At 34.7% G+C, this 27648-nt stretch overlaps 1 protein-coding gene across 1 annotated transcript in view; it reads right to left on the bottom strand.

Moving 5' to 3' along the window:
- NELL1 (neural EGFL like 1) overlaps window positions 1-27648 on the bottom strand; it is a 1753035-nt gene that overhangs the window by 1236913 nt on the left and 488474 nt on the right. The window lies entirely within an intron of this gene.

Below are 27648 nucleotides of genomic sequence, written 5' to 3'. Positions count from 1 at the left end.
CTAATATAATAAAGTATAAAAGGCGAAGCATTTTATGTTAAAAGTCAAAAAAGAGATGTATTTTGTTATTGGTCAGTTACACTTGACAATTCTTCTAACTTATAGTTTACAGAAATTTGCCAGTTGTTATCCTTTATTACTTATAGCATTTTTTTTAAATGGTTAGCTCCCAAAACCAAATTTTAAATCTCAGTTTTGAGCACAGGAAGTTCTTAATAAAGGGCTATAAAGAGCTACAGCCCAGAGCCTCCAGTAGAACCAATCTATGCACCTAGCTGTTCTATTTCCAAACATTGTAATCATCATTGAGAAAATGTAAAAACATGGGATTTACTTGATTAACAAAGCAATATATTAGATGAGGTGGAAAGAAGACAAAAGACCAACTAGTTCAGCCTATATACATCCTAACCGATATACAATACAGAAGCTGTGAATTAAACTTACATTAAAGTAAATGTAAACTTGAGCATAGTCGCTCAAGTCATAGGAAATAATTTAAAAAAATGAATGAGACTTTCATTCATCAAATGTGTAGGATATACTTATCGTCTGAGATTTTCACCTTGTAATGCCAGAAAGGTAAGCGCCGTCGGTAAGTGCCGTTCCTCAATTGATTAATAACAAAAATGGCTGGCGGAGGAACATCGCTTACAAGGGGAAAATCTCAGAAGATAAGTAATATCCTACACATTTGATGAATGAGTCTCATTCATTTTTTAAATTCTTTCCTATGACTTGAGCGACTATGATCCAGTTTACATTCACTTTAATACAATTAGAATTCAGACCAATTTAGTCTTCACCCAGAATTTTGTTTTTAGCCAGAAATGTATCTGAATTATTTTTAAATGTATTTAAGGTAATGACAATCGCTATCACTTTAGGCAAGGAGTTCCACAATTCAAAGTGATATCTTAACAGGGATTTTTATACCTTTCATCCCTTGTAGCTATGCCACTTTTAAAGAAAGGGTAAACACAAAAATGTTTTGTTATGCATAATGTAACAACTTTGCAATATATTTTCATTAATTTATTTTGCTCCCTTTTATGTAATTTATCTCTGAAAATTGAGCAAGTTCTAATTCTCAGAACTTGAAATGCACCCTGTTAACATCTTGGGGGAACCCTGCTACACATCTGTCCCTAATTGGATTTATTAGATAAAAACTGCATTTTATAATAAATTTAGAATAGTGGTTAGTCTGTGGACTAAAACTTAGGTTGGCTCTTCCAAATAAGGCAAATAGTGTGTGGAGTTTGGCTGCTGAAAAAATAATTGCAGTAACAGGAAGTAATTATGTGTAAAAATGCTGTCTTCTAATTACAAGGTGTTTACTGTCTCTGTAATACATGCTGGTATCTGATATTCCTTAGATGCTACTGCCTTGCATTGCGCACTCATTTTCTTGCTTGTTATCAATAAGTATGCCCTAACCTTTTTCTTCCTCTATTTTGTGGTCTAGTCTCATTTAAATAATAGGTAGACTGCATATTTTTACTTTTGAAATGCAGAACCTTACATTTACAGTATTAAATCCTATTTGAAATTTACCAGCCTATTCTTCCAATTATTGTAAACCCCCTTGCAAAGCTATTACAACCTTTCACAACTTTGTATCATCAACCCAAGTAAAGATGATGCTATTTAATCATTCCTCCAAGTAATTTTTTAAAAAAAATATTAAAAAGAACAGAGACCAGCATTGCCCATTGGTGGATCCCACTAATTATTTGTTTCCAGTGTATTCACTATAATTTGTTACTTTTTCTTTTATTTAGCTATTTATCCTTGAGCTAACATTATCAGCTATTATCACTCCCTTACTATTGTAGAAGAATCTCTCATATGACACAGTGTCAAATGATTCACATTTATCTATATTGATGCAATTCGTTTAGTTTGACATGATCTATTTCTCATAAACCATGCTTATTATAACTCAATTTTGTTTTCAAAAATACACTCTCGAATATAACCCTTTATAATCCATTCCATTATCTTCCCCACTACCAATGTCAGACTTACTGGTCTTTAGCTTCCAGTATCAGCCCTGCTTCTTTTAAAAAAAAAAAATTGCACTACATCAGTTTCACACCATTCCTGGGGTACTATGCCTGAGAATAATGAGTCTTGAAAAATTAAAAGTAGAGGTTTGGCTATGACAGTGCTAAGTTACTATTGAACCCTTGTGTTTATTCCATCTGGATTTTTATTTACCTTGATATTAAACAGCTTTTTTTTCCCCAACATAATCTAAAGATAAACCAGTTATTGGTATGGGCTTGAATGTTGTAGCTTGTTTCAAGAATTATCCAATTGGTTCCTCTTGTGAACACTAAGAGAAATTGTTTAGCACCTCATCTTTTTTCCCAGTTACTGTTAATCATGTAACTCTTCTCACATTTTATTGTACTTAAATTTACCTTCCTGAATTTTTTTGCCATTTATATACTTTTAGGGGTTGTCTTAGAATGCTTTGGAATTGATCTTTCATTTTTAATTTTGGCTAATCTCGCTATGATTTTGCTTTGTTACATTCCTTATACATTTGGAATTATGAATCCATACTATTATATTTGAATAACTAAAATTCCCTTCTTCTTTTAACACATTTTACATTTAGCCAGAATGGCTTGGATGTATTTCTTTGACTTGTATAACCATGTGGTAGGCTGTTGATGTGTACATATATTTAACAAAGTTTAAATAAATAAAGTTTAAATGTTTACTATTTATCCTCTGTGTTTAATTTGAGAATATTTTGTCCCAATTTATGCAATTTAATGATTTCCTTAAAGGGACAGTAAACCCAATTTTTTATTTAATTATCCAGATAGAGCATCGATTTTAAGCAACTTTCTAATTTACTCCTATTATCAAATTTTCTTTGTTCTCTTGCTATCTTTATTTAAAAAGCAGGAATGTAAAGCTTAAGAGCCGGCCCAATTTTTGTTTGACAACCTAGGTTATGCTTGCTTATTGGTTTGCTAAGAGTAGCCACCAATAAGCAAACACTATCTAGGGTACTGAACCTAAAATGGGCTGGCTCTTAAGCTTTAAATTCCTGCTTTTAAAATAAAGATAGCAAGAGAATGAAGAAAGATTGATAGTAGGAGTAAATTAGAAAGTTGTTTTCTAATTGCATGCTCTATCTGAATCATTAAAGGGACACTGAACCCAATTTTTTTTTAATTTACTTCTATTATCAAATTCTCTTCATTCTCTTGGTATCTTTATTTGAAATGCAAGAATGTAAGATTAGATGCCGGCCCATTTTTGGTGAACACACTATGTTGTTCTTGCTGATTGGTGGATAAATTCACCCACCAATAAACAAGTGCTTTCCATGGTCCTGAACCAAAAAATAGCTTAGATACCTTCTTTTTCAAAGAAGGAAAGCAAGAGAACAAAGAAAAAGTGATAATAGGAGTAAATTAGAAAGTTGTCTAAATTTGCATGCTCTATTTGAATCACAAAAGAAAAAATTTGGGTTCAATGTCCCTTTAAAGAAAACAAAAAGGGATAAGTAGCGCAGTGATGGCACAAGATATAAATATATATGTATATAAGCATATACATATATATTTACTGGGAACACACAGTTCCCATTGACCTCAATGGAAAGGCACTTTTGAATGCAATTTTTTTTTCCTAACACCCCACTCCCACCAACTTTCATCCCAAAATACTGCCTTTTGCAGTAAGTTTATTAAAAAAATAAAGATGCTGCCATATTTTTTTTTTTTAATAAACTACACTAGACAGTATTTTGGGGGAATTTGGGGCAGAATTATAAAATTAACCAGATTTCTGATCTCTGGTTAATTTTATAAGCGCTAATTGCTACTGCAAGCTTGCGGTAGCAACTGCCAGCCACTTGTAATGACTGGTTCATTATCTCGCTCCCGCAAACGGGCAAATTTGCCTGTTTGTGGGAGCGCAATAATTTAGCACTCCACTTGCAATCTAGCCCAGCGTGTCTACATTATCACCTGCATCATCATTAATATCTTCCCTTAATGAAGGTTTAAGGTCAGGTTTAATATACCTGCAAATTCCTCCTCCCCTTTTATTACCTCTATCACTCCTAAATGAAAGAATAACTCTCAAAGTTAACTGGCCAGTCATATGAATCATCCCACCAGGTTTCAGTGATGCTGATAATATCCTATTCCTCTTCTGTTGCTAAGAGCTTAAGCTCCCCTATTTTACCTGTCATGCTTTTTGCACTGCAGTCATACGTTTTCATTTCTTTTTGTTGCTTTTTGTTGCTCTTCCCTTCAAACTTTGTAAAGAAGCATTTTATAAGTGTACCTTTCTGTCATCCATGCTTTGAGATATTTCAGATGGATCATTTTCACAGTTTGGTCTGTCTGTTCTATTATGTTAGACAAACCCTTTCCCAGCTTTAAAGATTGTCTAAATGTGCTAACATTCTCTCCCCTATTCTCGTTTCATTTTTTTAACTTGATTGATATGAAATATCTTACATTTTGATTTATTTTTAATGGTTACTACTAGATCCTGCCACAGCTCACAATCAACTGAGGGCAGCGCTTGCTAAAGAACCAAGGTTATAAGATTTGTTTGTTTCTTTCGGTTTAAAGGACCAGTAAATACAGTAGATTTGCATAATCAACATATGCATGTTAACAAGACAATGCAATAGCACTTAGGGGCCGAATTATCAACCTCCGAATGGAGCTTGATGCCCCTGTTTCCGCGCAAGCCTTCAGGCTTGCCGGAAACAGAAGTTATGAAGCAGCAATCTAAAGACTGCTGCTCTATAACTTGTCCATCTGCTCTGCGGCAGCAGACAGAAATCAACCCGTTCGAATACGATCTGGTTGATTGACACCCCCTGCTAGCGGCCGATTGTCCGCGAATCTGCAGGGGGCAGCATTGCACAAGCAGTTCACCAGAACTGCTTATGCAATGATAAATGCCGACAGTGTATGCTGTCGGCATTTAGCAATGTTCAGCGGACATGATACACTACATCGTATCATGTCTACTTGCACTATGATAAATTGGCCCCATTGTCTGAATTTCAAATGAGTAATAGATTTTCTTTCTGACAAATTTCAGTTATGTCTATTTCCACTCCCACTGAATCATGTGACAGCCATCAGCCAATCACAAATGCATATATGTATATTCTGTGAACTCTTGCACATGCTCAGTAGGAGCTGATTACTCAAAGTGTAAATCTAAAAAGACTGTGCACATTTTGTTAATGGAAGTAAATTGGAAAGATTTTTAAAATTGCAGCTTTATCTGAATCATGACAGTTTAAAGTGAAAGTAAATTTTGGCCTTCATTATTAATTACATTCATTAATCTTTAATCCAGTATTACAGTCGCTAACTTTATTTTAATATATTCTTTTAGTTTTGTGTAAAATTTTATTTGAAAAAGCGTACCCTTATGTATACTTCCTCCGCCCACCCGCTCATTTCCTGCTTGATCACCTATACACGTAAGAGCGGTCCCACCCACTCTTACGTGTACATCCTTGCGCGTTCATGTTAAGCATTGTGTATATTGCGCATGCATTAACAGTATATTGTGCATGCATAAAAAATTACTGGATAAGCAATCAGCAAATTGCGGCTTTGAAGATAATGCGTATGTGTGTCCCATGAACGCGCTTAGATCGAGACTCAGAATTCCATGAGACACGCATGCCCATTATCAAGGGCGTAAAAGGAGTCGTTTGGGACGCCAGTGGGGGACCAATGGAAATGAGAAGATGATATTCGTCATCACTACATACTTTTTTTTAATATCCAGGCGAAGGAACGACGGCATAGAATTGAGATTTAAAAGGTACGCTACGGTGAAATATAGTAAGGATTCAAAAAATTGATCAATTAAAGTTAAACTGATTTTAGCTCTTCTTTGTGATTCTGCATAGTGGTATATGAAAGTTTAATTTTCCTTTAACAGATAGTAAAGTCCAAATTAAACTTTTATGATTCAGACAGGGCATGCAATTTTAAACAACTTTCTAATTTTTAATTTTATCATCAAATTTGCTTTGTTCTCTTGTCATTCTTAGTTGAAAGCTAAACCTAGGTAGGCTCATATGCTAATTTATAAGCCCTTGAATGCCGCCTCTCATTTGAATGCATTTGACAGTTTTTCACAGCTAGATGGCGTTAGTTCATGTGTTTCATATAGATAACACTGTGCTCACGAACGGGAAGTTATTTAAGAGTCAGCACTAATTGCCTGAAATGCAAGTCTTTCAAAAGATCTGAGATAAGGAGGCAGTCAGCAGAAGCTTAGATACAAGGTAATTACAGAAGTAAAAAGTATATTTATATAACAGTGTTGTTATGGAAAAGTGGGGAATGGTAAATAAATGGATTGTCTATCTTTTTAAACAATAAAATGTTCGGTGTTTACTATCCCTTTAACCCCTTGAGTGCTAACGACGGCTCAGAGCCATTGCTAGCATTCTCCCACCTTGAGGGAGATCTGGGGGCTCCCACCCGCTCCTACCCCGGTGATCAGTCCTGTATAATGACAGGCATCGCCGGGGCTTTACGTTTTGCATGATGACATCACCGCACAACTTTATAAAAAAAAAAAAGGCAATGGACATTATAGGGAAAAGAGGCATGCTGCTTAAAAGCCTGTAGACCCACCGTTGGAAAGGTAATCGTCTAACCTTTCCAACCACGGTATAAGTCTTGGTGATCTGAAAAAAAATATATTTTAAAAAATTAAAAAATTAAGAAACCCTCAAATGTGCTTAGCACCCAGGTGGGAAAGTGCTTGGCACTCAAAGGGTTAATTTTGACTTGAGTGTCCCTTTAAGCTCAGAATTTGCAATAACTTAGAGGTACTACTACTTTTTTATGCTCTTGATGAGTGGCAGTGAGGCCAGAAACTTCATTCTCTAACTCCCCCAGACTTTGTTGTATATAATCCATTGACTTCCTAGTTCTGCCTTTTTATCCAACACTAAAATGCCATACACTCGTGGTGTTACTGACCCTGCAGTAGTAATACATTCCACATGCATTTCATCTGAATATCCTTCAATAACAATGTTCTCAAACACATGTGAAGAACAATTGATTATGTGTCATACTGCGCTAAACACAATTCTAATTCTGCCAGGTCTGACCTCTATATTCAGAGTTGGATGTACTAGCAGCAAAACAACTTACTTACTGTAAGTTATATAGCAGTCTATGTAACAAGAGCAGTCACTTCATATAATCAATGATTAAATTATCCAGCAAATCTATGATTTTTATTTAATATATTGTTTCTTATTGTCCTCTGTAAATGTGTAACTATTTCCTGAATCAGTCTAAATGTTGGGTGTTAAAGAAAAGCTACCACTGAATTACTTTCCACAATCTTCTGGTTTCATTGTGGACAAGAGGATTGCACTACACTTTGAACTAAGTAACTTTTTACACATTTTGTTGTTGTTGTTGTTTCCATTCAGAGACTTTGTTTTATAATCATATCAATTGAGTGGTTTGTTGGCACATTTTGTGTTTTGTTTTTCATCTACTGTGCTTAGTTTCCAGAAGATTTTTTTTTTATTTCCTGAGTGTTTCAGTATAGGTTGGGATACAGCAGGCAACAGCAGCTATTTCAAATGACAAAATAAAGTTAAATGAACTATTTGTAACCAATTTAATACACTCAAGGATGTAAAACGTATAATTTAAAACACATTAAAAGAAGAATAAAAACAACACTGTCCTTTTCAAAGGATGTATATTACAAATCTCAAACTGTTTACTGTTCATTTAAACACTACATTGCAGAAGGTCTTCATACAATAATAAAAATAAATATTTTAAAGGCATTTGTTAGCAAAATTCACATTCCCTCCCTCAGTTGAGGCCAAGTAAGGAAATATATAAATTTGCTACTTTAGCTACTACACTGATCAAACAATAAGGGGCCGATTTACCAAATGGTGGGCGGACACGATTCAATGTAGCGAATCATGTCCGCCCGACATCGCTGAATGCCGACAGCATTTTACATTGCACAAGCAGTTCTGGTGAACTGCTTGTGCAATGCCTCCCCCCCTGTAGATTTGCGGCCAATTGGCAGATAGCAGGGAGTGTCAATCAACCCGATCATATCTGATCGGGTTGATTGCTGTCCGCAGACTAAGAGGCAGCGGCTGCTTCTTAAAGGGCCACTAAACCCAAAATCTTTCTTTCATGATTCAGATAGAGAATAGAAATTTAAACAACATTAAAATTTATTTCCATAATTTATTTTGCTTCATTTTTTAAATATCCTTATTTGAAGAAAAAGCAATGCACATGGTGAGCCAATCACATGATGCTTCTATGTGCAGCAACCAATCAGCAGCTAGTGAGCATATCTAGATATGCTTTTCATCAAAGAATATCAAGAGAATTAAACAAATTAGATAATATAAGTAAATTAGAAAGATGTTTAAAATTGCATTCTCTTTCTAAATCATAAAAGAAAAAATGTGTGTGGCATGTCCCTTTAACTGCTGTTTCCGGCGAGCCTGAAGGCTCACGCAGAAACAGGGGCATTAGGCTCTTGATAAATCAGCCCCAAAGAGTGTAATTTACTGTTAAAATAAAGGGAATGTAGCCAGAATAAATTATATATATATATATATATATATATATACACATACATACACACACACACAGTATCTCACAAAAGTGAGTACACCCCTCACATTTTTGTAAATATTTTATTATATATTTTAATGTGACAACACTGAAGAAATTACATTTTGCTACAACATAAAGTAGTGAGTGTACAGCCTGTGTAACCGTGTAAATTTGCTGTCCACTCAAAATAACTCAACACACAGTCATTAATGTCTAAACCGTTGGCAACAAAAGTGAGTACACCCCTAAGTGCAAATGTCCAAATTGGGCACAAAGTGTCAATATTTTGCGTGGACAACATTATTTTCCAGCACTGCCTTAACCTTCTTGGGCATGGAGTTCACCAGAGCTTCACAGGTTGCCACGGGAATCCTCTTCCACTCCTCCATGATGACATCACGGAGCTGGTGGATGTTAGAGACATTGTGCTCCCCCACCTTCTGTTTAAGGATGCCCCACAGATGCTCAATAGGGTTTAGGTCTGGAGACATGCTTGGCCAGTCCATCACCTTTACCCTCAGCTTCTTTAGCAAGGCAGTGGTCAACTTGGAGGTGTGTTTGGGGTTATTATCATGTTGGAATACTGCCCTGCGGCCCAGTCTCCGATCATGCTTTGCTTCAGTATGTGTTGGCATTCATGGTTCCCTCAATGAACTGTAGTTCCCCAGTGCCGGCAGCACTCATGCAGGCCCAGACCAAGACACTCCCATCACCATGCTTGACTGTAGGCAAGACACCCTTGTCTTTATACTCCTCACCTGGTTCCTGCCACACACACTTGACACCATCTGAACCAAATAAGTTTATCTTAGTCTCATCGGACCACAGGACATGGTTTCAGTAATCCATGTCCTTAGTCTGCTTGTCTTAAGCAAACTGTTTGCGGGCTTTCTTGTGCATCATCTTCAGAAGAGGGTTCCTTCTGGGACAACAGCCATGCAGACCAATTTGATGCAGTGTGCAGTGTATGGTCTGAGCACTGACAGGCTGACCCCCCCACCGCTTAAACCTCTGCAGCAATGCTGGCAGCACTCATACGTCTATTTCCCAAAGACAACCTCTGGATATGACGCTGAGCATGTGCACTCAACTTCTTTGGTCGTTCTGAGTGGAACCTGTCCTGTGAAACCGCTGTATGGTCTTGCCCACCATGCTGCAGCTCAGTTTCAGGGTCTTGGCAATCTTCTTATAGCCTAGGTCATCTTTATGTAGAGCAACAGTTCTTTTTTTCAGATCCTCAGAGAGTTCATTGCCATGAGATGCTATGTTGAGCTTCCAGTGACCAGTATGAGAGAGTGTGAGAGTGATAACACCAAATTTAACACACCTGCTCCCCATTCACACCTGAGACCTTGTAACACTAAAGAGTCACATGACACCAGGGAGGGAAAATGGCTAATTGGGCAAAATTTGGACATTGTACTCACTTTTGTTGCCAACGGTTTAGACATTAATGGCTGTGTGTTGAGTTATTTTGAGGGGACAGCACATTTACACTGTTATACAGGCTGTACACTCACTACTTTACATTGTAGCAATGTGTCATTTCTTCAGTGTTGTCACATGAAAAGATATAATAAAATATTTACAAAAATGTGCGGGGTGTACTCACTTTTGTCAGATACTGTATATATATATATATATATATATATATATATATATATATATATATATATATATATATACATATACATATACATACATACACATATATAGCACATTTTTTGTTTCATATCCCTTAAATTGTTTTATTAAAGTCAAAATGTAACTGCCATAAAATGTTTAAGTGTGGACTTTAAATAAAACAATTACACAGCAAAGTATTTTTAGTCCACCCATTTTTTTTTTATTCAACTTCAGAAATTGTGTGTTGAGGAGGGGTTTCATTTCCTCAGATATTCTGGGTTGACAGGATGCAGAAACAGGCTATACAGTGATTGTTTGATATGTGCAGGAGCTCATTTATATCTCTTACTAGTGACAACAAACAATATAAAATAAGCACACTCAAGAGCCTTTTCAAAGTGTATGTTATTGGAGTGCAAAATAAAGCAAACTTGATAACATGCTTTTATAAAACATTTTTTTGTATCCAGAAAGCAATACTTAAAGAGACATGATACCCATTTTTTTCTATCATGATTTAGAGAGGGCATGCAATTTTAAACAACTTTACAATAATGTCTATTATCTAATATGCTTCATTCTCTTGATATCCTTTGTTGAAAAGCATACCTAAATAGGTTCATGGGCTGCTGATTGGTGACTGCACATAGATGCCTTATGTTATTGGCTCACCCATGTGCCTTGCTATTTCTTCAATAATGATACTAATAGAATTAAGCAAATTAGATAATAGAAGTAGATGTTGTTTAAAATTGTTTTCTCTATCTGAATCATGAAAGAAAAAAATTGTGTGTCATGTTCCTTTAACTGTGTATATATACTACCAACAATATAAATGCTTTAAAGTCTCTATAATTTTTTAGTGGGGAAAAAAAACCATGCCTTTACTACACAACTTTGTTTTATACAAAATCTTAAAGCTTGTTATGAAAAATTCAGCCTAAAAACGATTTCCCACTCACTTTTACTAAAGAGATATGTGGTATTGCTCAAATTCTATATTAAACTTATAATTTGTCCAATCTTTGTATCTCTAATTAATAATGAATTCTTTTATATCAGCGCATGGAGTTGAACTTTATTATATAAAATAATGCAATACTTCAAAATATTTATACTTATTTTTTAAATAAATGATTCATAGGTATACATAATAAAGATCATTTGATGAATAGCTTGGGAAATACCTTTTTTTTTGGTCAGTCCCATTGTATAAAATTGGAAAACACTTCAATAAAGAGTAAAAATCCTCACTTGGTGGGAGTCTCTAATATCTGTAATTTTGTTTATGCTTATATTTTAAATGAACACAGGGTACCAGGAAGTAATTATGATGTTTTGCCAAGTTACTGCAGATATAAGAATATATAAAATGGCTTGGTAAGCCTGGCCCGGCCAATAATTGATTTCCCTGAGGCATGCAGAAAGATATGTCCGAAGCATCCATCAAACGCTCTGCAGAACTTCCAGTCCATGCTCTGCTGATTGACCTTTGACATTTAAGGCTGACTTGAAGATCACAGATTGCTGACAATGCTTCATTATAAAGTCATGACAAGTTACAATTGCATAAAAATGGGTTGTTGAAGGTCAAAATGAAACAAAACCTTGGCTTTAAGTATTAGATGCATATAAAATAAAATGACATATTATTTCCAATCAACTAATTTGGCTTGTCTGAATTTACAGTATATGTATGTATTCATAACAAAACACAATTACGCTATATACATTAATTCCAAAGTGATTTGGATTTAAATACATTAAGGCATAATGAGGTTTTGAAACTATAATAGAGTACAAAAATGGCAGCATAAGAAGGCTTTTTATTGTACACAAAGGGAATTCTTGGAGTATTCTACACTACAAGTAGTGGATACAAGCTAAAAAGGTTAGTGAATTTCAGGATGATTAATTAGATATAAGGTTATCTTCAATATGCAAGGAGACAGAGAATCAATTATGGTCTTAGGCAATGAACCAGGCAAGCAAGGTGTGCCAAATAATTCTTAATTGCCTTTAATTTCTGTGTTTCTATAGTAGTTGCCAGATGGGACTGCCAATAAAATAAATAACAAGAACATTATTTCAGCATTAAAAGAACAATGCTGATACAGTTAGTATATACTATATAGCATAAGATGAGGTCAAACAATTATCATAAACATCACATGGATTATTAAAGTGCAATTCTGTTGAAATACCTATTTTCTACTCTAAAATATATTGAAAAGCCTTCATTTTTGCTATCTTGTTTATATACAGTGAATCTGCTCTCCTTTTAGCAACATTAGACTGTACTCATCTACACCAAGGTGTAGGGTCGGGTGTGCACCTGCTAGATTTGTGCAGTCTAGTTTGTTGCAGTGTATGAGTGTAATCAATTTACACGTGAAATCAGTACTGGGCAAATGTGTATATGAATATAAAATCTATTTTACTTAAATATAATGTATAATTAAAGGGACATTTCAGTCAAAATATAAATACACATATATTTATTGCATCTTTGAATAGAAACATATTTGCAATAAACATGTATTGGCAAAAATGCTTCTATTAAAGGGACAGTCTATACCACAATTTTTATTGTTTAAAAAGATAGATAATCTCTTTATTACCAATTCCTTAGTTTTGCATAACCAACACAGTTATATAAATACACTTTTTACCTCTGTGATTACCTTGTATCTTAGCCTCTGCACACTGACCCCTTATTTCAGTTCTTTTGACAGACATCCATTTTAGCCAATCAGAGCTGGCTCACCTGAACTCCACGTGCGTGAGCACAGTGTAATCTATATGACACCAAAAAACAAAGATTGTGGGGAGCGCCCCAAAGAGGCTATCCGTTTTGGCTTATTAATTCAATTTACCTAGTCTGCCAAACATTTATCATTCCATCCATATAGAGATATGATTCAATTAATAATAAACTGCTTACAGTAAATGGATTAATACAATTTTATTTTCTATTGGAAAAAATTAACATAAAATATTGTTTACTCAAATTAATTCAATCAGCTGCAAGACTCCGGTGTCTTATCCTAAACAATTATATGCAATAATAAAAGAACTAAACTCATCAAATATAAACTCACAGATAAATCTCATCAATATTAAAATTCAATATATAATACACTTATTAAATGTATGCGAACATATATAAACTTGATACAACGTTGCAACAGCAATTGATTATTCAGTAATATCTAGTTCAGTTTGTTGTAACTTGTTACAACAAACTGCACAGGTTAGTTCAATTAGTTCGTTAGCCCATTCAATATCTCCTATAAGGTTCCAGTTAAACGGTTTGTTGATGTGTCAAAGTAGTGTCTCTATAATACCGTTAATGTTCAATTATACGTTTCACCTTTTAAAAATCAAGGGACATGATACCTTATTTTTTTTTATTCTTTTTTCATACAGGCAGCTCAAACGATTCCACTGGTGCCTGTGCTGCCCCTGGTCGGATAATAGATCACAGAGTAATGCTGAAGATGCCGCTCGTCAGCGGTTGTTTAATCTCCGGTTTGCTTTACCTTCAGAATCCAGTTCACCAATCAGATGGTGCGTGCACTTATTCTAATTTTCAACTCCTATCGCCCCAGCAGTTTCGTCAGACGGACCTGAGTTCTCCGGTTTCCCACTCTGATGCTGGTGTTGCGGTTATGGGAGTCAGACTGTATACTCTTTCAATATCACTGGCCAATATCATTGAGTGTGCACTGCTTCTGTTATGGGCTGTGAGAATACCTGAGCTCCAAGATGGCAGCACCCAGTATGAAGAAACAGGGCTGCAGTATAGAACACCTTTAAAGGGCCACTGTAAGTAAATATTTTCTATGCCTGTTACTAACTACCCCAAATACGCTTTTTACCAATAGCATTTCATTAACATATCTCTACCGTATATCAGAAATCTTGTCTGCAAATTTAATTGTTTTCCAAACCCACTCCGTGGGTATCCTTTGCTCTGTACCAATCCGTTTACAATACCTAGGTTTCAAAATGGCGCTTTAAACACAAAGTTATTGGTTTAAGTATTTTGAACATGCAGTGCTGAAAATAGTGGGCAGGATAACGTGACATCATCGGCAAATAAAAGATATAACTTTTAGAACGTTATGAAACTTTGTTTTGGAGAAAATATAGGTCAGTAGGTTTTAATTAATGTTTATCAACTTTAATATGTTAGTTGTTTAGCTTAAAAATTATAACAGAAAGTAATCCTTTAAGCTGTAATATAACCGAACTTTCATCTCTAGTATTCCAGGGTGTATTCCAGTATTAAGGGCTATTGGTAGTTTATTGTAGGTTAGGGGGTGTTTTTATTTTGGGGGGCTTTTTTATTTTTATAGGGCTATTAGATTAGGTGTAATTGTTTTTATTTTGATAATTTTGTTTATTATTTTTTGTAATCTTAAGAGTTTTTTATTTTTCGTAATTTAGTGTTTATTATTTTTGTAATTTTAGATTTTTTAATTTTTTCGTAGTGTTAGTTTTTTTTAAATTTGTAATTTAGATTTTTTTAATTGCTTTTTTTTAATTTTATTAGAATAGTTATGTTAGGGTAATTTATAGTTTAAACTTGGGTTTTTTATTTCACAGGTAAGTTTTTATTTACTGTGTTTTAAAATAGTAATATTATAACTTTTAATTTAAAGTTAGGGGGTGTTAGGTTTAGGGGTTAATAGCTTAATCTAGTGTTTTGCAATGTGGGGGGCTGATGGTTTAGGGGTCAATAGGTTTAGGTTATTAGTTACAATGTGGGGGGCTGGAGGTTTAGGGGTTAATACTTTATTATAGTGTTGGCGATGTGGGGGGCTGGCGGTTTAGGGGTTAATAGGTTTATTTAGGTGTCGGGGAGCAGCGGATTAGGGGTTCATAGGTTTATTTAGTGTCTGCGATGTAGGGGAGCAGCAGTTTAGGGGTTAATAACTTATTAGTGTCGGGAAGCAGCGGAATAGGGGTTAATAACTTAGGGGTGTTTAGAATAGGGGTTTATGTTAGGGTGTTAGGTTTTAATGTAACTTTCTTTTCCCCATAGACATCAATGGGGTTGCGTTACGGCAATCTCCATTCCGCGATCGCAGGTGTTCGTTTTATTCTAACACTTTCTGCCCAATGATGTCTATTGGGGAAAGTGTGCACGAGCATGTCAAATCAGCCCTTGACTTTTGTGCAGTATGGAACTTAACGCACAGCACAAGAAGGCTTTTCAGTAACTCGTAATGGCAGCGCTAGGGAAAGTGCAATAACCTTTTTTTTTTTTTGGCTTTATTTTCACACCCTGTTTAGCGCAAAACTCGTAATCTAGGTGAATGTAAATAAATTAAACAGAGCAAATAATACAAATCACACTATATACATTTATTGCACAGATAAAACATATGGATCCAAATAAAAAATTACAAAACATAGACAAATGATCCAATATGACAAATGATCCAATATGACAAATGATCCAAGTATCCCAATCATAGCAATATCTAGAATGTCTACTGATCCATATCACAGTAATAAATCATTGTACAACCACAAGCTGCTCCAGCTCAGGGTTGTCTTATGGTATATTTTGTATCCACCACTTTTTCAGAGCTGCACTCCTATTCTGTAAGTCACTACGGAATCCTGGATACTACAAAATTAGAGCAACGCATTTCAGCTCTTCCAGTGCCTTTCTCAACCTTTGTCTGAAGATCCCTCTGACACTTGAATACACACTGTTTACCATCAATTTAACAGACCACATATAAAGAAGAGCAGTCTCATTTATTTGAGATATTCCAGCACTAGAATAAACTAAACTAGGTTTAGTCATTTCTAGATCACAAACATTCTAAAAACCAAATGGACATTAGGACTACCTACTATTGAAAAATATTTTTATTCAGAAGTTTTAACCTTTTAATGCTGTTGTATTCCGTCACAACAGCACTGGGCTTTAAAGCCGTTATGACGGAATACAACGTCATCGCAAACGGCTGTCCTGAAGCGTACTAGGCTTGCAGGATTTGATCGCGGTCTGGAGGGCATTCCTAGCATCTTAGGGACGCCTTCCAAACCTGATCCCATAATTGAAATCTCGCAATCTTTTGCACGATTGTTTGATTTCAATTTGTCTACATCGGAACGCTGTTCCGATGTATACTTTTTGACCTGGTCATGAAAGGGTTAAGAAACATTGCCATACATGAGCAGCATCACAATAACCCAGCTCTGTGGAGGTACATTTATAGATCTAATATGAGCAGATTTGCGCCCAGTCAGCTATATCTTCCAAATCTAATAAAGACTGGTGCTATAGTTTTGGCTGTTCCTTTGGCAAAAAAAAAGGCTAAAAACAGAATTGTGTCATTAATGGATCAAACAGTTCTTTATGGATTTGTTAGAGAATTTCAGGTTTTACAGTGACGGGTACTCTGAAGTAAATTGGTTCGGCAATGTAGATGTTATTCTGAGAGCTCCTGCTAATTTATAGGGACATTAAAAAAAACATTAAATAAAAAAACCACAAAGTAAATGCCATATATAATGATGTATTCCTAGAAAAGGTTTGCCTAAAAATAATATGCTCAGGAGCTTTTTTTTTATTATAGATTAGTTGTTTATATATTAACAATATAAAAGATTTGGGCTCTATTTATTACGCCCTTGCAGAACTGCAAATTAAGATGCATTGGTCTTTAGATTGCTACTTCCAAAGCTCTCCACAACCTCATAGGTGGCAGGCTTAAAACACCTTGCATTTACCACCATGAGATGCATGAGTGCAGTGCTGTTCAAGTAGTTGAGTGTGCAATCATCAATAAATAGCAGTGGATGCTATTGCCCTAAATTCTGTTGGATTGGTACCTTAGCTGGGAACATTACCCAGCCACATGCTGGTATCCAGGGCCCTAGTCTCCATAAAGTAACGGCTGCCAAGTTGTAACTTTGGCTTTAGTAGATGAGATTAGATAAAGAAAACCTATCAGGGACTGCTTTGACTGAGTTGCTTGATTGAGCAAACAAATGGATGTGTGGTAAAGTCTCTACTTCCAATTCTCATGGATATTGGAAAGCCCATTATTTTTAGCATTAACCATCAGAAAGAGAGGACACAATAAATAAGTATATGGCAAAGTTCATTTTTAATTGTTAGAATGTGTGGTTTATATATAGAACATTGTTGGCCTGTTTAACTTTCAATAATCCATTGCAGTTAATAAATGTATATAAAAATCTATTCAATACAGTACACAACTTTCAAGGAAGTATTACAGTGACTATCAAACCAAAGCAACAGCTTTATTACATTCTGAAGAACAAAAATATTACATGTCAAATATGACCTATAAAGCAGACATCTATCAAAATAACATTCGCCAAAGTGTCAAGAACACAATAAAGGTTTTAAGATTTTATTTCTAAATAAACTACTTTTACTTTGAACACAAAAGCAAAGATACAAGTTTTGGCTTGTTGTAATGATGCATAACAGCCTATGATTCTTAAAGAAATTGTAATGTTTTAATAGAACTAGAAAACATAAAAGATTGCTGTCAATATTCCTATTAGTGCAACATATTAAAGGGACATTAAACACTAAATAAACGCTAGATAGAATGATGCATTCAAAGAAAAGATTAGTCTAACAATAACATGTAGATTTATTTTTAAGAGTTCCATTAGCTGTTTAAATATTGACAAAATAAGTGTAACGTTTTAATATCTATAAAACAATGGGAGCTGCCATGTTGTAACTTAGGTTAGCTTCTCTGATGTGGCCAATTAAAGACAGTTATAAGTAGGCCACTAGAGTGTACAGCCAATGGCTGTGTGGAATAAAAGTGTGTTCTGCACTTCCATTTCAAACAGGAACAGAAAAGCTCACAATTTAAGAATGGCATTACAGGAAAAGGGGACAACATAAATATTCAGGATCTTAAAACATTTTAATAAGATCGGGAAAAAGAAAACAGACCATGGAGTACCTATCCATTGTAATCTATGCAAGAAATTCAAAGCGAATATTAAATGGATAGGGATAGAGAAAAAGACACTAAAGTGGCAGCTTTCCTATAGAAAATCCATTAAAAGAAACCATAAATAGACTGGCCCTTTAAGATAATTATCATTCTATTCATTATCTAAGTTTAAACTGTCCTCTTCCTCGTTAAAATATCTATATAGTAAACATCTTTACCAAAAGGTTACTAGTATCTGTTTTGTTTATGGGAGAATTTGTCCTCTTATATAAGATGGGGTTTTTGGAAACACAGAACTAACTCCTAGCCCTGTCAAACTAGTTCATAGAATCTACGTTATATGAAATTCTAACTTGTTTTCTTTTTTTCCCTTTTTGTCACGGATACATAAATATTTTAATAACATCATCTATGGTATAATTTACTCCTTTTATCAATTATTCTTTGTTCTCTTGCCATCTTTTTATTTAAAAAGCAGGAATGTAAATCTTAGCAGCCAGCCCATTTTTGGTTTAGCACCATGGACAGCGCTTGCTTATTGGAGGCTTACATTTACCCACCAATAAGCAAGCATAACCCAGGTGCTCAACCCAAAATGGGCCGGCTCCTATGCATCACATTCCTGCTTTTTAAATAAAGATAGCAAGAGAAGAAGAAAAATTGATAATAGGAGTAAATTAGAAAGTTGCTTAAAATTTCTGCTCTATCAGAATCATGAAGAAAAAAAATGTGGGTTTAGTTTCCCTTTGATAGTAAATTATAAATTGTCCCCTTTCATACTATAACATCAATATATTTACCATCTTCACTATAAGGCTACTAGCATTTGTCTTATTGTTAGGAGATATTGTCATTTGGTATAGGATGTTTGTTTTTTGAAACTTGAAAACCTACCTGTTAGAAATCGTTAACTAGCTTTGCTAGACCAGGTTATACGATCTATGTTACGTGTAATTCTAATCTGTTCTCTTTCCTATTATCATTCAAATATTAAATTAGTGTACCTGGAAATCCTTCACTTTATATCCTGTACCAATGGGACTTTGAGATGATATGAAAGCAATATATTCAGCTCAAGCTTTGGGACCAGAATTTTCAGAGCGGACCTTGTCGGAACACTGTGATTACTGACAATTTGTTTGAGAACTTAAAATTAAGGACTTTTTGGTTGGCCGATAAAAGGACATGTGACCACAGTAGACCACTGTTGATTGGTAGTTGGACTCCTATTGAATACAATGTGAATAACTCAGTTCCTTTGTCTAAATGTTAAACAGAAGATTTAAGAATCCCCGGGTATACCAGGAATACATTTTAACAGTATGATTTTTCGTCAAGTCATCAATGTGGTTAATGTTTATAATACGATATCCCTATCTACCAAAAGTTCTCTATATTTTATAACTACCGATTTTTGCACACAGTTAGAGAATGGTGTATTCAGTTACAGAATGTTTTCTAAGACCGGATTGTTTTCTGGATACACTGAAGCAAATGAGACACGTTTAATATACATTTTGATTGGAATCTTTTTTTTTGTCATGAATTGTGAACTGATAAATTTATTTACATTTACTGACATATTCAATTATAGTTCATTGGTCTATTTCAACATTTCCTGACAGAAAAGAATAGCCATTGGATATAGCCCTGATGTAAGCTGGATACAGCCCACCTGTGGATGGGTGGGGCTTGAAGAAGGTAGGCAGGGCTTGAGACTATAAATATGTTTGTGAATACTACTAGGCTATTACAACTTGTTCCAGAAATTGTTTTAATTTTATGCTCTTGATAAAGGCTTCTTTTAGTCGAAATGCGTTGAGCTGTATTTTAATAAACCTGAAGCTGCGTCTGAAGACACCTTTGTAATGTTTTTAATAAAAGGCTGATTTTAATTGAAATCTCGTGAGTATAACCTGTTTGTGCTCCTACCATACTGTTTGAAACTGGCTACACTATTGTGAGCTTTTTATTTTGGAGGGGAAAGAAGCCAGGTTAACTCAGAAGATGTGAGCAGCTTGGATCCCCTGGAGGTGACACAGCGCGGCCACTTTTGATATTTCTGACAACATAAATAATGAAAGTATATTTCAAACATTTTTTTATATATATGATTAATCATTTTATATTACCACCTCAAAGTGTTTAATGTCCCTTTAAATTTTGTATCCTTTTTGTTTTCTTACATTTGTGCTTGTCATCAGTGTCCAAATTCTTCTATATAATAAATGTTGTTAAATTGTAAGCAAGCAAAAACTGTTTACATATCACATCTGCCATGCCTACACAAGTCCTGCTTACTAAAGCATAACCGTTTTACATCAATCCTATCCAAAGGAATCTTTCTGCTCCATACCAAGGCTTCCAGCTCATCTCCAGCAAAGCATGACAGAAACATACTGGATCTATTCTCCATCTTCTGTTAATTCCTTAATTATTCTATTCAGTGGCAATTACCAGTTTAATAATAGTTCTGTATTAGCTTGATTAGCTTGATGTGAAACTGTTCAGCTAAATGCACCATTTTCACACTGATCCTGGTCTTGTATCTACCACTATCCACCTTGTTATGCCCTGGCACTGGGGCAATCTCAAACTAGGTCTCACAATATTACTGAAAAGGGGAAACAAACACAAAAATGCAGTATAATCATAACAGTATGTATTATAAACTTATTGCAATAACATAAATCAGTAATCAGCTTATAAAGCAATGCAGTGATTAAACTATAAATGCATTACTTGTCTTCGGGTTTCGAATAAGTCATGAATATCAGCGTATAAGAGTAGGCAGGCAGAGGAATGTGGTGAGAGTCAGTGTCAACAATCACTGAGGGACATGAAGCAGATTTCACAGGTGTTAATGTCTAAGACTTTTCTCTAAGATATAGTACACACAGAGAGAAGTGCACTGTTGGGAACGAAAAACCAGCTCAAAAACTTGTTAGCTTGTTTAATGTCAAATTACTACCATGGGTGCAGGTTCCTTTTAGCCCAGTAATGTGTTTCACAGAGCAATTTCTCTCTGAACAAGGAACACGGCAACCCAGATGATCTTTTTGGCCTTCATTGGGCCTCATCAGTGAGGTGCAGTTTTCATTGGGCCTCCTTACTAAGATATTACTCAAAACTCTCCTGCCCCCTCTCCGCAATTCTAATAATTAAACTATAGTTTAGAAGGCGTGTCTAATGTTATGTCAATCATATTATTTTATGTAGTGAGTGTTTAGCAAAAAGTGTTCTCATAAACAAATATTGTCACAGTGACATCCCACTCATTCTAAGCTAAGTATGTTTTTAAAGAGAAATGACTCATGTGGTCAAACTATAGTATTATGAGTATCAGCTTAATTTCATGTAATACATCAGTCCGCTGAACTTGAGACTGCTGACTGTGGTAGGGTTTAGATGGTGGAGGATGAGTACTTGGGTGGAGCCATATTATTCTTGAACCCAGGCAGCACAAGGTCTTCATCTGGCCCTGCAGCAGAGGCTTCCAGCTCCAAAGACAGAAGGCTAGTTTTAACTATAGTTTTGTACTCCAGAGCCTAGTTATGCAATATACTCTGCACAGCTAGCAAGTGCCCCAACAGTTGTTTTCCACACAGCCTGTGCTATATTTCGACACCTGCCAGGTATTCTGTTCTTCATAAGATACCAAATCCATACTGACATTGTCCCTTAGAAACTGAGGGATCAAATCCAATATTTTACTATTTTAAACTGACCTCTGTTGAAATATATCTACTGTCTATAGACTCCAACATGATTTGTTTTCTTTTACAAACCTTCTGTAGCAGCTGAAAACATTTTTAAATCACTATCTGAAATTCCTTTAGGGTAAGGACAGACCTTCCACACAATAAAAATCAATAGAGTACAGTGAGGCACCTTGCAAGAGAATAGTCTCTCTTATATAGAATATTCACTTTTTGAAGGCAAAATTAAGTGTGAGGTATGAATCCAAAATATATCAATTCTATTTAAACAAAACTGAAATAAATTCTAAACAAGGTGATGTTAATGAACATCATAACATTTATATCACTTAGAAATTGTATCCTGAAGTTTACACATCTATAAAGACATTACAAATGCATGTCATTGATATACACGACACAAAAAATGCACAAAATTAAAGGGCTGAAGAAGACCATCAAAATAAATCAGTTTTAGTATCTGCACAACTCAAGCTGTATGTAATTATAAACCAAATCATGAACTCATCTCATTTATAATTAGACACGCAGTCCACCCTAATTATCTGTTTACTATCTGAGAATGATTAGCGACTTGCATTTATTTTAAAAAAACTAAACAAAATAAAGTAGAATAAAATTTAGCAAAAGAAAAAAACAAAAAAGTAAGTCTTTATAATACTGCTACTAATTTTCTCAAAATATATCAATTTGCTTAGAATCCAGTGAGTTTATCTCAATAAAAATGCATCTTCATTTAAAAATGCATCTGCAGTTAAAGCACTTGATGCAGATAGAACTAAAATGTATCCAACATCACATTTTTTGATAGATTAGTTTTAGACATATTTAATATACCTATCTTTGTTTTTCTAACATTGATCTTGGAACTTTCTACACCTGTGCTGATGTTAGAACATACAGAAGCACTGATTGGTTAATATACAGTGTTAAGGCACTGGAATAGTGCTAATTGAATTGACTAATCCACTTTTCTGAATAGTGCCAATTTATATTCAGGATGAACTTGAATGTTGCTGTTTATTGTACATATCTCACAACCCCCTAAAATGGCCAAAGAGCATCTTGTATATTTAAAGAAACAGTCAATTCCAAAATAAACTTTCATAATTTAAATAGGGCATGTAATTTTAAACAACTTTCTTATTTACCTTTATCACCAATTTTGCTTTGTTCTCTTGGTATTCTTAGTTTAAAGCTAAACCTAGGATGCTCATATGCTAATTTCTTAGACCTTGAAGGCTGTCTCTAATCTGAATGCATTTTGACCACTAGAGGGAGTTAGTTCATGTGTGTCATATAGATAACATTGAGCTCACACTCGTGAATTTACCTTGGAGTTAGCACTGATTGGCTAAAATGCAAGTCTTTCAAAAGAACTGAAATAAAAAATTGGGTTTGGTGTCCCTTTAAGGGTTTTTATTTTATAGAATACATAAACATTCAATTGATCAATAAAATAACTATATATTGTTTAAAAAAATAAATAAACTTTGTTAAAAAAATATACATATCAACATATACCATATGGTTATAAAAATAAAAATAAAAAATCCAAGCCAATATGGCTAAATAAAAATGTGTTAAGAGAAATTAGGAAAAAACGTAGGGCATTTAAATTATTCAAAGAAAATAGTACAGACTCAAAATACCAAACTTATAAGGAATGTAAGAGCATGCAAAAAGGCAATCAAATTAGATAAAATTGAAAATGAAAGATTAATTGCAAAGGATTCTAAGTCTAATTCTAAAACGTTCTTTAAGTACATAAATAGCAAAAAATCTAAGGAGGACAATATAGGAAGATTAAAATGTGCGGAGGGTAGCATGATTAACAGTGACAGGGAGAAGGTACTAAACCAGTTCTTTTCTTCAGTAAACACAAGAGAGGAACCAATGGAGGATACTTTGGAACAAACTAGAACATTTCAGATTATTGAATTTATACCTAGGCCCAGAAGAGGAGGCAATAGAGACAGGGGCGAAACTACAGGGAGTGCAGAGGTCGCAGCTGCGACTGGGCCCCTGAGGGCAGGGGCCAAGCTTAAAAAAAAATTAAAACAAAATTCCCAATAAAAAACATTGACCTGCCACTGCCTGCACTGATATCATGTGAGTGTGACATGATGCTTCACTAGTCTCTCTGACTACAGGGGTTAGTGTTTCTGTTTTACCCATTGGTGTTTATGTGTGTGTGTATGTATGTGACTGTGTGTGTATTTATGCATGTACTGTATGTGTGTGTGTGTGTGTATGTTTGTGGAACCAGCTAATTACAGACCTCAGATTACAGACTGTGTCACTCACTATATACAGTACTGGGGGGGTTAAACAGTGTCACTATATACAGTAATAGGGGGTCAGACCATCTCACAGACTGTGGGCACAGGGTACCTCCTTTTTCAAACATGTAATCTTATTCACATTTTTTTCTGTGTTAAATGTAAAAAAAAAAAAAGACATGTATCAAATTCACCCTTTTTTTAGGTGGGGGGCCCTTCTTAAATTCTTGTACCTGGGCCCTGTGGTTTCTAGTTACGCCTCTGAATAGAGAGCTTTTTGGATAAATGAGCTTGGTACCCTTGGACCTGATGGCTTAAATAAAGATTGGAATTTATCTGTATTTTTGTAGCTTAATGAGTTTAAATTCCTTTTATGTAAAATTTCTTCCCCTTTTAGTAGAAACTTCCTCAGTAATTCATAGCTGCTTTTTTGTTTGTTTTGTTTTTTTAAGTGATATTGCTGCTGTATTGCTATCGGATAATTTTTGAATAAAGGATATATTTGGATCTTGTAATTTGTATAATTAATAACGAAAAATACTTTTGATAGTGATATTGTAACAATACTTTCTTGTATGTATGGTGTCAAGTTTTTTGAGTAATGTTGATTCATCCCGATATTTGTAATATACTGACCGGTATTAGATTGATGGAGAAACAGTTACATTTGTAAATATCCATTTATTGCCCCCTGGTGGCGTAGGGGAATGTAAGGATGTTTTGTATCACGTTTTTTATTGCATGACTAAGGGAAGAAATTCCAGAAACGTCGCAGATTTTATGTGCTGAATAAACCTTCTTTGTTCCACTTTATGCTGCCACTTTGTTTTTGATCTTTTGTAATTTACCTGAGAGTGTGGTGGTTACCCTTCATGGCTTGCAGTGGCCTGTGTGCTGGACTGTGTTACTTGTTCTTTTTGAACAAACTAGAACATGCCAGCCCATACCATTAACTGGGTTATGTCTAGAGAATATCAGGAAAAAAATCTATAATATTAAGGTAAATAAAACTCCAGGCCCAGATGGAATGCACCCAATGGTGTTATGGGAATTTAGAGCTGTTATAGACAAACCACTACTCTTAATTTTTCAAGATTCATTCAGAATTGGAATAAAGCTGATGTGGTGCCACTCTTCAAAATGGGAAGCAGGGATGATCCAGGAAGCTATAGACCAGTTAGTCTGACATCAATAGTGGGGAAGATATTTGAAGGGATTATAAGGGATTATATTGATGAGCATATTCGTGCAAACAAGATTGTGAGTTCAAATCAGCATGGTTTTATGAGAAATAGATCTTGTCAAACTAATCTAATTAGATTCTACGGGTAAGTAAGTAAAAATATAGATAAAGGAGAATCAGTTAATGTGATATACTTAGACTTTGCAAAGTCGTTTGATACAGTGCCACATGAGAGATGAATGCACAAAATTAAGGGACTGGGAATAGCTGAAAATGTTAGCTCATGGATAAATAACTGGATAAAAGATAGGGAGCAACGAGTAGTAGTGAATGGATCATACTCGGATTGGACAAAGGTAATCAGTGGAGTCCCCCAGGGATCAGTAGTGGGGCCCTGTTCTTTTTAATATTTTGATTAATGACTTGGAGCAAGGATTAAATAGCGGCATCTCTATTTTTGCAGATGATACAAAGTTAAGTAAGGTCATTAGGTCAGAGCAGGATGAACTTTCATTACAAAGGGATCTGCAAAAATTAGAAGTGTGGGCAGGTAAATGGAAAATGAGATTTAATACAGGAAAATGCAAGGTTCTACATTTTGGAAGTAAAAATAAGCAGGCAATGCATTATTTAAATGGGACAAGACTTAGCCAAACAGAGGAGGAAGGAGGAAAGGGATTTGGAAGTAGTAATAGATAACAAGCTAAAGATGGATGCACAATGCAGGGCAGCGGCTTCAAAGGCTAATAAGATACTAGCATGTATTAAGAGAGACATTGATTCAAGGGAGGAAAGCATAATTCTGTCGCTATATAAATCCCTGGTAAGACCTCACCTTGAGTATGGAGTGCAGTTCTGGGGACCGATCGCAAAAAAAAAGATATTGCAGAACTAGAAAAAGTTCAGAGAAGGGCCACAAAGCTAAAAAGGGGAATGGAAAATTTAAGCTATGAGGAGAGGTTAATCAAACTGAGTCCATTTTCCCTAGAAAAAAAGGCTCTTGAGAGGTGACATGATTACTTTATATAAATATATTCAAGGCCCATATACAGAAATGGCAAAAGCTCTGTTTATTCCAAGAAAATTGATTGTGACAAGAGGTCACAATTTAGGATTGGAGGAAAGGAGATGTAATCTCCTGCAACGGAAACGTTTTTTCACTGTGAGAGCAATACAATTGTGGAACTCATTACCAAAGGAGGTAGTGAATGTCAATACCCTAGATACATTTAAACATTGTTTGGATACATTTCTGACTAGAAACAAAATTCATTGATATGATTGCTTGTATTATATCATATTATATAAATATATATATATATATATATATATATATATATATATATATATATATATATATATATAATTATATTATTATTTCTTTTGTAAGTATATTAGATTTGTATAGGTTAAACTCGATGGACTTTTTTCAACCTCATCTACTATGTTACTTTTTTAAAATAATGTGTTATTTTATCAAGTTTTTTTTTTTTTTTTTACATCTTTTATTTATTATCAGCAGGGATAACATTAGATTTCATAGTAACAAAGAGTTCATAACATAATATTTTTCTAAAAAGATAACATATGATAAGATATTAATTTCATATCAAATACATCAATTCGATAAATCAATAAGAAAGACAAAAAAAAAAAAAATTTCTAATCTTGAACCATTGATATGAGTTACTACTTAGTTCAATCTGACTAGATATAAGTCTGCTGGATTTTCCTTTTAAAATAACAAAAATAAACCAGAGAGATAATATTCCTGGAATGGATTAACTTAACTATTTCTTGTGTTAGATTATTTGCTTTCCTTTTTCTTTTTCTCTTTTTCTCCTTTTACTTTTGAATGTATCAAATTATGTCCAGAGCTGAGGGGGAGAGGGAAGGGAAGGGGGAAAAAAAAAAAAAAAAAAAAAAAGAAAAAAAAAGAGCTGTTTGTTGTTCAGATAAGATAAGTTAAGTTACCATATGTCTAATAACACAATTTCGGTATTCCGAAATGGATAGATTAGAGTATCAATCTCGCTAGGGGGGAATATCCTAATAAATCTTGACCACTTTCGAAAAAAGCTAGTTATCTCTTGCTCCGAATTCAAGTTCGTTGCTAGTTGTTCAACTATACATTGTTTCCTAAGATAGGCCTAGATTTAGAGTTCGGCGGTAGCCGTCAAAACCAGCGTTAGAGGCTCCTAACGCGGGTTTTTTACGCAC

This window comes from Bombina bombina, chromosome 7, assembly GCF_027579735.1.
Source record: "Bombina bombina isolate aBomBom1 chromosome 7, aBomBom1.pri, whole genome shotgun sequence".
NCBI lineage: Eukaryota > Metazoa > Chordata > Amphibia > Anura > Bombinatoridae > Bombina > Bombina bombina.
Note: the sequence above shows the minus strand (reverse complement) of the source record. Positions and strands in the feature narration are given on the sequence as shown.